Source organism: Schistocerca nitens, chromosome 6, assembly GCF_023898315.1.
Source record: "Schistocerca nitens isolate TAMUIC-IGC-003100 chromosome 6, iqSchNite1.1, whole genome shotgun sequence".
Taxonomy (NCBI): domain Eukaryota; kingdom Metazoa; phylum Arthropoda; class Insecta; order Orthoptera; family Acrididae; genus Schistocerca; species Schistocerca nitens.
The window spans coordinates 297,313,813-297,326,858 of NC_064619.1; the positions used below are offsets into that span (position 1 = coordinate 297,313,813).

The 13,046-nt window shown below is 45.3% G+C and overlaps 1 pseudogene; it reads left to right on the forward strand.

Annotated features, from left to right (window-relative positions):
* The first annotated feature begins 508 nt into the window (after nt 1-508).
* LOC126191763 (5S ribosomal RNA) lies at nt 509-625 on the forward strand (annotated as a pseudogene).
* The last annotated feature ends 12,421 nt before the right edge of the window (nt 626-13,046 follow it).

A 13,046-nucleotide genomic window follows, 5' to 3' on the forward strand; every position in this document is an offset into this window, starting at 1 on the left:
TTTTTGTCGGCTAGGTTTTTACTTCTCTAGATCTGAGATGAAGTGCTCTTTGTTTGCGTAGCGCTTTTCTAACACGGCTATTAAACCATGGTGGATCTTTCCCATTCCTTACAACATTACTCGTAACATACTTGTTTGGGGTATATTGAACGATGCCTTTGAATTTTTTCTATTTATTATGAGGAGGTACTGAATAGGATTGGTGAGAAGAGGAGTTTGTGGCACAACTTGACTAGAAGAAGGGATCGGTTGGTAGGACATGTTCTGAGGCATCAAGGGATCACAAATTTAGTATTGGAGGGCAGCGTGGAGGGTAAAAATCGTAGAGGGAGACCAAGAGATGAATACACTAAGCAGATTCAGAAGCATGTAGGCTGCAGTACGTACTGGGAGATGAAGAAGCTTGCACAGGATAGAGTAGCGTGGAGAGCTGCATCAAACCAGTCTCAGGACTGAAGACAACAACAACATTCTCCACGTAACTTGCATCTGTCATTTAGTCAGTTGTGGCAACGGCGTTGCCGCAGTGGATACACCGGTTCCCGTGAGATCACCGAAGTTAAGCGCTGTCGGGCGTGGCCGGCACTTGGATGGGTGACCATCCAGCCGCCATGTGCTGTTGCCATTTTTCGGGGTGCACTCAGCCTCGTGATGCCAATTGAGGAGCTACTTGAGCGAATAGTAGCGGCTCCGGTCAAAGAAAACCATCAAAACGACCGGGAGAGCGGTGTGCTGACCACACGCCCCTCCTATCCGCATCCTCACTGAGGATGACACGGCGGTCGGATGGTCCCGATGGGCCACTTGCGGCCTGAAGACGGAGTGCGTAAATTTAGTCAGTTGGGACACTTTCTGATTTTTGAACTTGCATTTGAGAATGCCTATAAAGCCGAAATCATGACTGTGTGAAATAAACGAATAGTAATTTACAGTTTAATGGCGAAAATTTCTTTCAAAACGGTGGCCCGTGTAGCGGAAATGCCGCGAGTCCGCAGCTATACGTGCGATCTCGTGTACTCGCCCTCCTTTCTGAGCGAGTCCAGTCCACTTTTACTCCGGTGACGAGTGGGCTACGGCGGGGACTCAAGAGTCGAACCTCGCAGCATACGGAGACGGCGAATTCGGAGATGATGTCACAGGACTCGCTGGTGATTTTAAAGCGAGTATACGGAGGTCATTTCTGATCTCTGGCTCCTTTCGGTCAGATGTTTCGCAACGGCCGTGTTTTGGCAGCGCCAGTACCACATTGCCAAAAACAAGACCTCTGGAACGGGTGAAAATAACCGTGACGTTCGACACGCCTATTAGTTTAGTTTTTTATTCTCTCTGCTTCGTCTGCCGTCTTTTTTCTTCATCCAACATCACAGAATTCCTTCATTTCGCCTAGCATGCCGTCCCAGTTTTTATGTTAAGTTTATCGCTAACCATATCTGTTATACGCATTACTTTCGGCTTCCTTTGATTTACTGTCTTTCTGTATTCTGTGCTCGGTAGACTTAATTCCATTGAGCAAGAACTGTAATTCTTCCTTACTTTCATTGAGAATAGCAATGTCATGAGCAAATCTTGTCATCGATTTCGTTTCACACCCTGAATTTAATCCCTTCCCGAAATGTCCCAGAATGCCCAAAAAAGAAAATTTCTTCACTTAGGAACGGACGTCTTGGGGTTTGGAAGTCTACAACACCATAAGACACCACTTTTACTGGCTTGAATGCTGGACGTTGCTAAGTGTAATACATTACTTCACCCATTAATTCTTCGATAGTAGAGGTACGCAACCATTCAGATTTGATTCAAATTGGAATTAAGGAAAAGTCTTGATAGCACAGTTCTATAATAAATGTCACGCATCTCGAAAAATTATCGTCAGACCTAAGCTGTGGGACAATGTACAGAAATTATTAATAGTGAGTAACACATACCAGTACAGTTGCATGAGCATGACAAACACTATGCACTATTATTTCATTATTTACATGTAAATCTAGATTTAGGGGTCAGTAAAAGGAGCATATGGACTGTGTGTAGAAATATGGAATTACAATTCTAATTTCATAAAGACTGCCAACAGCAGTACTGTTAGTAGAATGAATGTAAGTGGCAAACTGTCTGCAGCGTATTAGCCGACAGATGCCTTAAGCATTAACCAAAGACATTTCACATCGATGAGTAATACACTAATTTGGCTTTCTCTACATAAAGACTTAACATAGCAGATGCTATTAACGAATAAGCATTTTCTCTCATATTAAGTCACATATAACACATTTTATCGCATACCGGTAGAAGAAGAACTCCGTCTTCAGGCCACAAGTGGCCTACCGGGACCATCCGACAGCCGTGTCATCCTCAGTGGAGGATGCGGATAGAAGTGGCGTGGGGTCAGCGCACCGCTCTCCCGGCCGTTATGATGGTATTCTTGACCGAAGCCGCTACTCTTCGCTCGAGTAGCTCCTCAATTGGCATCGCGAGGCTGAGTGCACCCCGAAAAATGGCAAAAGCGCATGGCGGCCCGGATGGTCACCCGTCCAAGTGCCGACCACGCCCGACAGCGCTTATCTTCGGCGATCTCATAGGAACAGGTGTATCCACTGCGGCAAGGCCGTTGCCATCGCATGCCGGTACGTTTTAGAACTTCATATAGTACTTACTGGTGCAGCAACTTCGTATATAAATTTCCTTGTATTTGTCGACTACCGTATTACTTTACTTCACGTGTTATTTTACTTATTGGTGCAGCAACAATTGTTATCACATCCTACGTATACGAATCTCATGCAGTGAAATAGTTTTTATCTCCTCAGACAATTTGACATTTGCATTCATTGAACAACCACTGTACCACGATAGGCAGTTTTTATGAAAATAGAACTATATTTCTATATACAGTGCTCAATTTGTTGAGGCTAAAACTACATCTACATGAAAGTAATGAAATAATTGTGTATACATTTCATGATCATTCACTACAGGTATACGAATACTAGTATCTCTTACTCATTATTAATAATTTCTGTACATTGTCGCAGAGCTTATGTCTGACGGTGATTTTTCGAAACGAGTAACATTTAATAAAGAACTGTGCGATCATTACTTTCCCATAGTTCCAATTGATGTCAAAGTGGAATAAGATATATTTTTCTGAAAATGTCCTGCTAAAAACCATTCCGCGTCAGTTCTGTGGGCCTACCTTTGTTTGCTTTAACTGAATTTGGACACTAGGTGCAAATCACGTACAGCATCACCCGCCAGATCATGTTTCACTTGGTTGTGGTGGGTGTCCTGCACAATAATGGAGGAAAAGAAACAGTAGACGGTCTTTTTAATAATTCCAGAAAGAAACTTAAAATGGCTGCCGCTGACGTACAGAACGGAACCTTCGCATCACGAAATCCGCTTGGGAAATTATTGGGCAGCTATATTTGGTACCGGTATACGACGTGCGGCTCCCGCACGGTAGAGGCAGGAGGCGGTGAGTCGGCGTCACGCTACGGTATTTGCAAAGACGGCAGGAAGCGTGGTGAGCGCCGGGCTGGCGTGATAGGTCGGCGCGTGCTTCGGGCTCCAAACTGCGTCATTAGCTGCCCGTGCCGGAAGGGGCGCCCACGTGTCTCTGGTCGCGGCGGAAGCCGAGTCAACAACCTGCCCGCCTGCCGCACGTAACTGGCCGCCGCAGATCATGTCACGCACCGCTTCCACTGTGAATGGGTGTGGGAGGCTGGCTCTCACGAATGTTAAGAGACTCTCGACGATCCTGCCTCTAGAAAGAGTATCACCTGAGTGCCGGATGGGATATACTGCCAGGTATGGTTGGCTAGTACAAATGTGGCGAATAAGAATCCGTGGATCGACACATCCCAGGGAAGGGAACTCTCAGAAATGGGTCTAACCTGGACTTCGGACCTACACAGAAGCAAATGGAGAGTGTTACAACATGAAGCAAAAATCTTATACACTCATGCTCATAAATTAAGGATAATGCTGATACATGGTGATAAAACGCTCTTGTGGGCGGTTTGCGGGTTTAAATCACCTCAGGGTATGACCAGGCGGTGCATTTGACCTGCGGTCGTCGCACGGTGGCGCTGGCATCAATCCACGAACGCAGAGGTGTGAAAGTGGATGTCAGAGTACGGTACAGTGACTAAATGTGCAGACGTTTTCTGACATGGTAATGGTGACGGTGTGTTGAAAATAGCTCAAAGAACACATATTGATGACGTCATGAGGGGTAGAATATTAGGGCGACTGGAGGCTGGTCAAATACAGCAGGTCATAGCACGGGGCTCTCTGTGTGCCTAGTGTGATCTCAAGATTATGGCAACGATTCCAGCAGACAGGAAACGTGTTCAGGCGCTGCAGCACGGGACATCCACAGTGTACAACAACACAAGAAGACCGATATCTCACCATCAGTGCCCGCAGGCGGCCACGGAGTACTGCAGGTAGCCTCGCTCGGGACCGTACCGCAGCCACTGAAACAGTTGTCTCCAGACACAGTCTACAGACGACTGAACAGACATGGTTCATTCACCCAGAGACCTGAAAGATACACTCCACTGACGCCTGGTCACAGGAGAGCCCGGAAAGCCTGGTGTCAAGAACACAGTACATGGTCATTGGAACAGTGCTCCCAGGTTATGTTCACAGATGAGTCCAGGTATAGTCTGAACAGTGATTCTGACCGGGTTTTCATCTGGCGTGAACCAGGAACCAGATACCAACCCCTTAACGTCCCTGAAAGGGACCTGTATGGAGGTCGTGGTTTGATTGTGTGGGGTGGGATTAAGATTGGTGAACGTACACTCCTGCATGTTTTTGACAGAGGAACTGTACCAGGTCAGCTGTATCGGGACGTCATTTTGCACCAATATGTCCGCCTTTTCAGGGGTGCAGTGGGTCTCACCTTCCTCCTGATGGATGATAACGCACGGCCCCACCGAGCTGCCATCGTGGAGGAGTACCTTGAAACAGAAGATACCAGGCGAATGGAGTGGCCTGCCCGTTCTCCAGACCTAAACCCCATCGAGCACGTCTGAGATGCTCTCGGTGGATGTATCGCTGCACGTCTTCAAACCCCTGGGACACTTCACGAGCTCCGACAGCTAAACCCCAGCAGCTGCTCGACCACCTGATCCAGAGCATGCCAACGTGTTGTGCGGCCTGTGTACGTGTGCATGGTGATCATATCTCATATTGTTGTCGGGATAGAGGCGCAGGAAACAGTGACGTTTTGTAGCACATGTGTTTCGAGACGGTTCTCTCAACCTATCATCAATACTGTGGACTTACAGATCTGCGTCGTGTGTGTTCCCTATGTGCCTATGCTATTAGCGCCAGTTTTGTGTCGTGCCACGTTGTGTGGCACCACATTCTGCAGTTATCCTTAATTTATGAGCATGAGTGTATTTATCAAGCTTTGTGGAGATGTTCATCATTTATCAGGTACTAATTAAACTTTCGTCTATTTGGAACTAACATCAATCATCAACGTAAGCATGAGACGTGACACCTACAGGCACGAATGTTCACTTGAAGTCGTTGTGGTATGAAAGCAAACAGCCTTTAAATGTCAAGGAATTTCTTGCCATGCCTGGAATACACCACTGCGTCAATTTATGAAATTTGCTGGCTGTTGGTTGGTATGAAAGTATACGTCTTCCCATCGCGTCCCAGACATGCTCTATGGGTGACAATTATCCGCTAAAATTGGCCACCCGGCTCCGCCGTGACAATTTTAAAATCGTTCAAAGAAGGTCTACGCTCAGAAGTGCGTAAATACTGAAATCATGCAGTATTAGTTGGGGTCGACTTTAACCTTTCGAGTACAGACTTGTACGTCTATGGATTTACTGCGGGAGGTACAGCCAAGTAGCCTTTGAAGTATTTTTGAACACGATTTCCGAAAACTGTCGTGAGCAGCTAGTTAGACAGCCCACACGCAATGGAAATATTTTACACCTTGCAGCTTCAAACAGGCTTGACCTTTTCGAAAGTTCCGATATAGAGACCGGAATTAGTGATCACGATATCACAGTAACGATGGTTACAAAAGTTAATATTTTTGCTAGCAAGATTAGATAAGCAGTTGTTAGCATCTCACTATAAAATGAATGGATATCATTTAGTTCCACTACGATGGACGTAGAGGAATTATGGGAAAAGGTTAAGGGTATTGTAAATGGCACCCAGGAGAACACTGTGTGGAGTAAGTGGATCAACGAGGAAAAGACCGACAGCGGCTTAATAACAAAATTCAGAAGTTGCTGAGGAAACAGAGACTGTTGCGCACTCGGTTAAAAAAAAGGAGCAAATGACGACCGGTGAAAGTTAGGAGAAATACGAGTGCCTGTAAAAAGCTCGATGCGCGAAGACTACAACTACCACTGTGATACATTAGCAGAAGATGTTGCCGAGAACCAGAGAAAAAATCTCTAAGTGTATCGAAGGCTTCGTTCTGTATTGGCACTCGTTGACCAGTCTGGTGTGGCAATATAAGACACTAGAAGTAAAGCCAAAGTTTTAAATATCGCGTTTAAGAAATCATTCACGCAAAAGGATCATGCAAGCGCACCGTCGTTTGGACATCGTACAGGCTCCTGTGTGGAAAACATACTAATGGAAGACATCCCTAGCGTAGATAAGCAATAGAAAGAGTTGAAAACGGTTAAGTCCTCAGGTCCGAATGGAAATCCAATTCGCTTTTACAGAGAGCACTGTACGATTTTGGCTCCGTAGTTAGCTTACATTTACTGCAAATCTCTCGCACACCACAAAGTCCCAAGAGCATGGAAATAAATTGTGGCAACTCCCGCATGTAAGGAGAGCAAAAGAATGAACAGGTCCACAAACCAGCACGGACTTAGATAGCATCGCTCGAGCGAATCTCAGCTTGCCCTTTTATCACATTTTATCACATTATCCATGCGGCTTTTCGCGGATGATGCTGTAGTATACAGAGAAGTTGCAGCATTAGAAAATTGTAGCGAAATGCAGGAAGATCTGCAGCGGATAGGCACTTGGTGCAGGGAGTGGCAACTGTCCCTTAACATAGACAAATGTAATGTATTGCGAGTACATAGAAAGAAGGATCCTTTATTGTATGATTACACTGGGCAACAACCAAAAAAACGTCATGGGTTTCTCAGCTGATTTAGACTAATTTTGGTGTTCTGAGTCCGAATATCACATTGATTTTGCTCTATCAGGTCAACTTTTTGAGATACAGCCATAGGCCTACATGACCATTTTTCCCTGAAATGTAAGCCTTTTTTATAGGCTTCAATATGCTAATATTAGGGGTTTTAAGGGGATTATTCAGGACATATGAAAACAAAAGAAGCCTTTAAGATTGTAACAGTTAATCATTCCAATAGATGCCTTTTTTTCTTACTGTAGTATAAAATTTATTCTAATTTTTATTGTCTGACAGTCAACTGCATATTTCTATTACTATTTCAGATTGATATGGCTTCTGCGCGACGTTCATGCATGAATAATCCAGACGTTTTCTGCTACATCTGCGGAGAATACACGCTTTCAGTGGACAGGAAGAACATCACTTGATTTGTGAAGAAGGCCTACCAGGCTTACTTTCAAGTCAAGCTGGGTGACCAAGATAAGCCCTGGGCACCGCACACGGTCTGCAAGAAGTGCGTGGAATACCTCCGGCGGTGGACGAAGGGCACGAAAACTTCACTGAAGTTTGGGATTCCGATGGTTTGGAGGGAGCCCTTGGACCATGCATCGGATTGTTACTTCTGCGCCATCAATACTACTGGCATCAACCGGAAGAATCGGCACAGCCTCCAGTACCCCGACCTTCCATCTGCCCGCCGTCCAGTTGCTCACTGCGAAGAAATTCCTGTACCAGCGTTCACAGAGCTTCCTAACATCGACGACGAGGCCACCACTGCAGACGAGGGAGGATATATAGCAGACGAGGAGTATGAAGCACAAGATGGTCGGCAGCTCTTTTCACAATGTGAGCTTAATGATCTTGTTCGGGATCTCAGCTTGTCGAAGACTTCATCCGAGCTGTTGGCCTCCAGACTCAAAGAGAAAAATCTACTTGGCGAGGACGCGCGTATCACTTTCTTTCGTAGAAGGCATGAGGACTACATGGGCTACTTCTGCCGGGAGGAAGACCTAGTGTACTGCCGAGATGTCGCCGGTCTTCTTGTTAAACTCGGGGCTCCTACATACGATCCGAGAGTTTGGCGACTCTTTATTGACAGCTGCAAGCGCTCTTTGAAGTGTGTGCTCCTCCACAACGGGAACGAGTTCGCCTCAATCCCTCTTGCTCACTCCACAACTCTCGTAGAGAAATATGAAGCAGTGAAGTACGTGCTCGACAAAATCCAATATGAGCAGCACCAATGGATCATCTGCGTCGACTTCAAGATGGTGAACTTTCTACTTGGTCAGCAGTCCGGGTTCACGAAATACCCATGCTTTATATGTATGTGGGACAGTCGAGACAGAGCCCAGCACTATGTAAAGAAAGTGTGGCCGCCACGAGAGCAGTTAGTACCTGGTGCGAGAAACATCATAAACGAACCTCTTGTTGACCGGGAGAAGATATTGATCCCACCGCTACACATGAAGCTTGGGTTAATGAAACAGTTCACGCGTGCTCTGGACAAGGATGGGAGGTGCTTCCACTACATGTGCCGAGCCTTTCCGCGACTGACCATTGAGAAGCTGAAGGCCGGCATTTTCGATGGGCCACAGATACGGCAGCTCATAAAGGACACAGAGTTCGAAAACTCCATGAACACGTTAGAGTGCGCCGCGTGGAAATCGTTTGTGCAGGTGGTGAACAACTTCCTGGGGAACACGAAGGCAGCAAACCACGCCAGACTCATCAGCAGCATGATAGAGGCCTTTCAAAAGCTCGGGTGTTTGATGAGTATAAAGATGCACTTCCTGTACTCACACATGGAGAAGTTTCCTGAAAACCTTGGGGCGATGAGCGACGAGCAGGGAGAAAGGTTCCATCAGGACATGCGCCAAATGGAGGATAGGTACCAGGGGAGGTGGGACGCAGTCATGATGGCGGACTACTGCTGGATGCTGAAGAGGGACAACCCAGCAGCTGCTCACAAAAGGGAACCGAAGAAACGCCGATTCATGCCGTGAACTCTGAACTTTTGTGTCACGTAACGCTCATTGTTATACTAATATTATGATAAATATGCTTATTTAATTTGGAGTAAATAAAAACTTAATGAATTTGCATACGTTGACTTTTATTTCTTGAGGAAAACGGAAAAAATCTTCCGGGGTTTCTCAGCAGATGATACAAAGAAATTTGTTTTTTTACGAAAAATCGATTTTTAAAAATTTCTGTAGCAAAAAATCCTGACCTGATAGAACAAAACCAAGGTCATTTTCGGACTCAGGGCATCAAAATTAGTCTAATTCAGCGGGAAAACCCTAGACTTTTTTAAAAAAATCTTTTTTTGTTGCCCAGTGTTATATGATAGCGGAACAAACACTGGTAGCAGTTACTTCTGTAAAATATCTTGGAGTATGCGTGCGGAACGATTTGAAGTGGAATGATCAAATAAAATTAATTGTTGGTAAGGCGGGTACCAGGTTGAGATTCATTGGGAGAGTGCTTAGAAAATGTAGTCCATCAACAAAGGAGGTGGCTTACAAAACACTCGTTCGACCTATACTTGAGTATTGCTCATCAGTGTGGGATCCGTACCAGATCGGGTTGACGGAGGAGGTAGAGAAGATCCAAAGAAGAGCGGCGCGTTTCGTCACAGGGTTATTTGGTAACCGTGATAGCATTACGGAGATGTTTAATATACTCAAGTGGCAGGCTCTGCAAGAGAGGCGCTCTGCATCGCGGTGTAGCTTGCTCGCAAGGTTTCGAGAGGGTGCGTTTCTGGATGAGGTATCGAATATATTGCTTCCCCCTACTTATACCTCCCGAGGAGATCACGAATGTAAAATTAGAGAGATTAGAGCGCGCACGGAGGCTTTCAGACAGTCGTTCTTCCCGCGAACCATACGCGACTGGAACAGGTAAGGGAGGTAATGACAGTGGCACGTAAAGTGCCCTCCGCCACACACCGTTGGGTGGCTTGCGGAGTATAAATGTAGATGTAGATATCCACCAAACTATGGATGAACGACAACAAGCAGATTCCATATTCGTACATTACCAAAAAGTGTTTGACACGATGCCCCACTGAACACTCTTAACGAATGGAATATGGTGTCCGAAAGAACCGACAGCATTGGTGATCTTGAAGCTCTCGGAGCTACAGAGGTCTGGATTTCACTGTAATTTCATTCTTCGAGAGCTGCAAGATCACCAATGGTGTCGGTTCTTTCGGACACCATATTCATATAGATGAGGCTTACCGGCCAATGATCATCTGTAGTGCGGAGTCACATTGCTCAAACTCTTACAGGAATCGGTAGATTGACTGCCGCGAGTAATGAGTACAGTGAGCAGGGGCACTACAAATGTAGTGTGTGGACAGTAAGTTGAAAGTGTGGGTCTTGCGGCGAGCGTGCCAGAGATAAGTCACTGCAGTCGCAATATCCTCTGTGTCTACGATGGCTCAGTCGGATAGTGTGATAGTGTGTTTGCCATGCAAGCAGGCGATTCCGGGTTCGAGTCCCGTCGTGGCATACATTTTCAACTGTCCCCGGTGATATTAATCAACGCCTGTAAGCAGCTAGAGAGGTCTGTATTTCACTGTACTTTCTCTCTCAACGAAGGTACGAGCATATGGATTACGTTCCCAGGTATGTGAGAGGCTCGAAGACTTGTTAAGAAATAAAACTCAGTTCGTTGTCCTCGACGGTGAGTGTTCATCCAGGACGAGGGTATCGTCAGATGCGCCACAGAAAAGTGTTATAGGACAGTTTTTATTCTTCACGTATATAAAATATGACAGACAGGATGAGCAGCAATCTGCGATTGTTCGTTGATGATGCTGTGGTGTACTACAGAAAGGTGTCGTTGTTGGGTGACTGCAGGAGCATACAAGATACTTACACAAAGTTTCTAGCTGGTGTGATGAATGGAAACTTGAAATCAACTTAGAGAAATCTTATTTAATGCAAGTAAGTAGGAAAAACAATCTCGCTAAGTTCGAATACAGCACTAATAGTGTACTCCCTGACACAGCCATGTCGATTAATATCTAGACTTAACTTTGCAAAGCGACAACGTAAGGAAGTAATAGGAAAGGCGAATGGTAGACTTCGGTTTTTGGGAGAATTTTTAGGAACATGTAGTCCATTTAAAAAGAATATCCCGTGTAGGACACTAGTACACGTCATTCTTGAGTACTACTTGTGTCTTTGGAATCCTCACTAGATCGGATTGAAGGAAGACATCGAAGCAGTTCATAGGCTGGCTGCTAGGCTTTCTTACCGGTTTGTTCATCCAACATGCGAGAAGTCAGGGATGCTTTGTGAATAAAGGTGGGAAGACGACGTTCTTTTCCTGGAACATTTCTGAGAACATTTAGAGAACCAGCATTTGCGACTGCGGAACGATTCTCTTGTCACCAACGTAAATTTAGCGTAAGGACCACGAAGGTAAGAGAAATGAGGGCTCCTACTGAGGCATAAAGACAGTCGTATTTCCCTCGCTCTGTTTGAGAGTGGAAGAGGATAGGAAGTGACTAGTAGCGGTACACGCCATCCTCCGCTACAGTAGCTCTCGGAGTATGTATGTGAATGTTGATAACAGGCGTTGTACCTTTCGCAGAGAACAATACCGCTTGTACTTTGTTCCTCTACACTAGCCGTATTTCTCTTGAACATGTTGGCAGACGACTGCACACGGATGTGGCCACGTTGGTGCCGAGGCAACTTACGGGATTGTACGCCGGGCTACACGCGCACCTGTGGTTCCCGTCGTCCGCCAAATGTCGCCATCTGTGCGTCCCGGGCCAGCTGCTACATATTGTTGCCTGAGCATAACGTATATACTGGCACAGCTGCGCCTGTCTGCGAGTACTGTGTACTCGTATAACAGCTCGCCGTCTTAATTGTTTCATAAATCTACGAGGGTACTCACATAAAAAAGTAGGGTTCCGAAATGGGAATACGTTAATAACCACCATCCCCGAAATTATTAATAGTATTTGCAGTAATAACTTGTGCACCTGACAATGTAAAATTATTAGTTTGTATCTAGAGATTAGGTACTCCTGTACATAATCATCCCTTTACGGTCACCACTAAAACAGCCCATAGGTTCGAAACATTCGGCACCACGTCGGAATCACATATCGGAAAAGTTTCATCCGGACTAATAACGAATATGTAAGTTTGCGATGTGTACAGGGTGACCATAAAGTGTATTTACAAATTCAAAAATTTACCTCACATGCACTGGAGAATCACAATGAATTTATTACAAATTTTCTTTCGGCACTATTAATACAGAGCTATATGGGCATCAGCAAAATAGTACTCAATTTCTTCCCATGTTTGCTGTAGCGGACACTCATCTGTGCTAACAAGGTTCAAAAATGGCTCTGAGCACTATGGGACTCAACTGCTGGGGTGTGCTAACAAGGGCATCAGTAATTTTCTGTTTGAGATCTCTGATGTCCCATATCCGATACACTACATTTCTAACGTAACTCCTTAGTAAGAAATCTATAGATGTGATATGTGATAAAAAAAAAAAAAAGTGGCCAGGAAGTTGCGCCACCCCTTCCAATCATTCTGCGTGGAGATATTTAATTTAAAAACTCACGGTCATGCAGTCTCCAAAGCGGTGGTGCACCATCTCGATGGAAGATGATGAAGATGTATGTAACATTTGTGGCTCTTGGAGCCATTACTTTATTCCTAATGATTACTCCTGAGTTGAGTGAGGCTATAATAGCAGATATATGACGTCACAAGGCGCAATGAGGCAATTACGACAGTGACGCTACTTTCTTGATGCCGCGCTCATAGGTAACTGCGCCAACAGAAACTAGAATATTATACTCTTGTCTACGCACCAAATCTCATATTTTTATTTTTATAGTAAATAAATTAATCTCCAGATA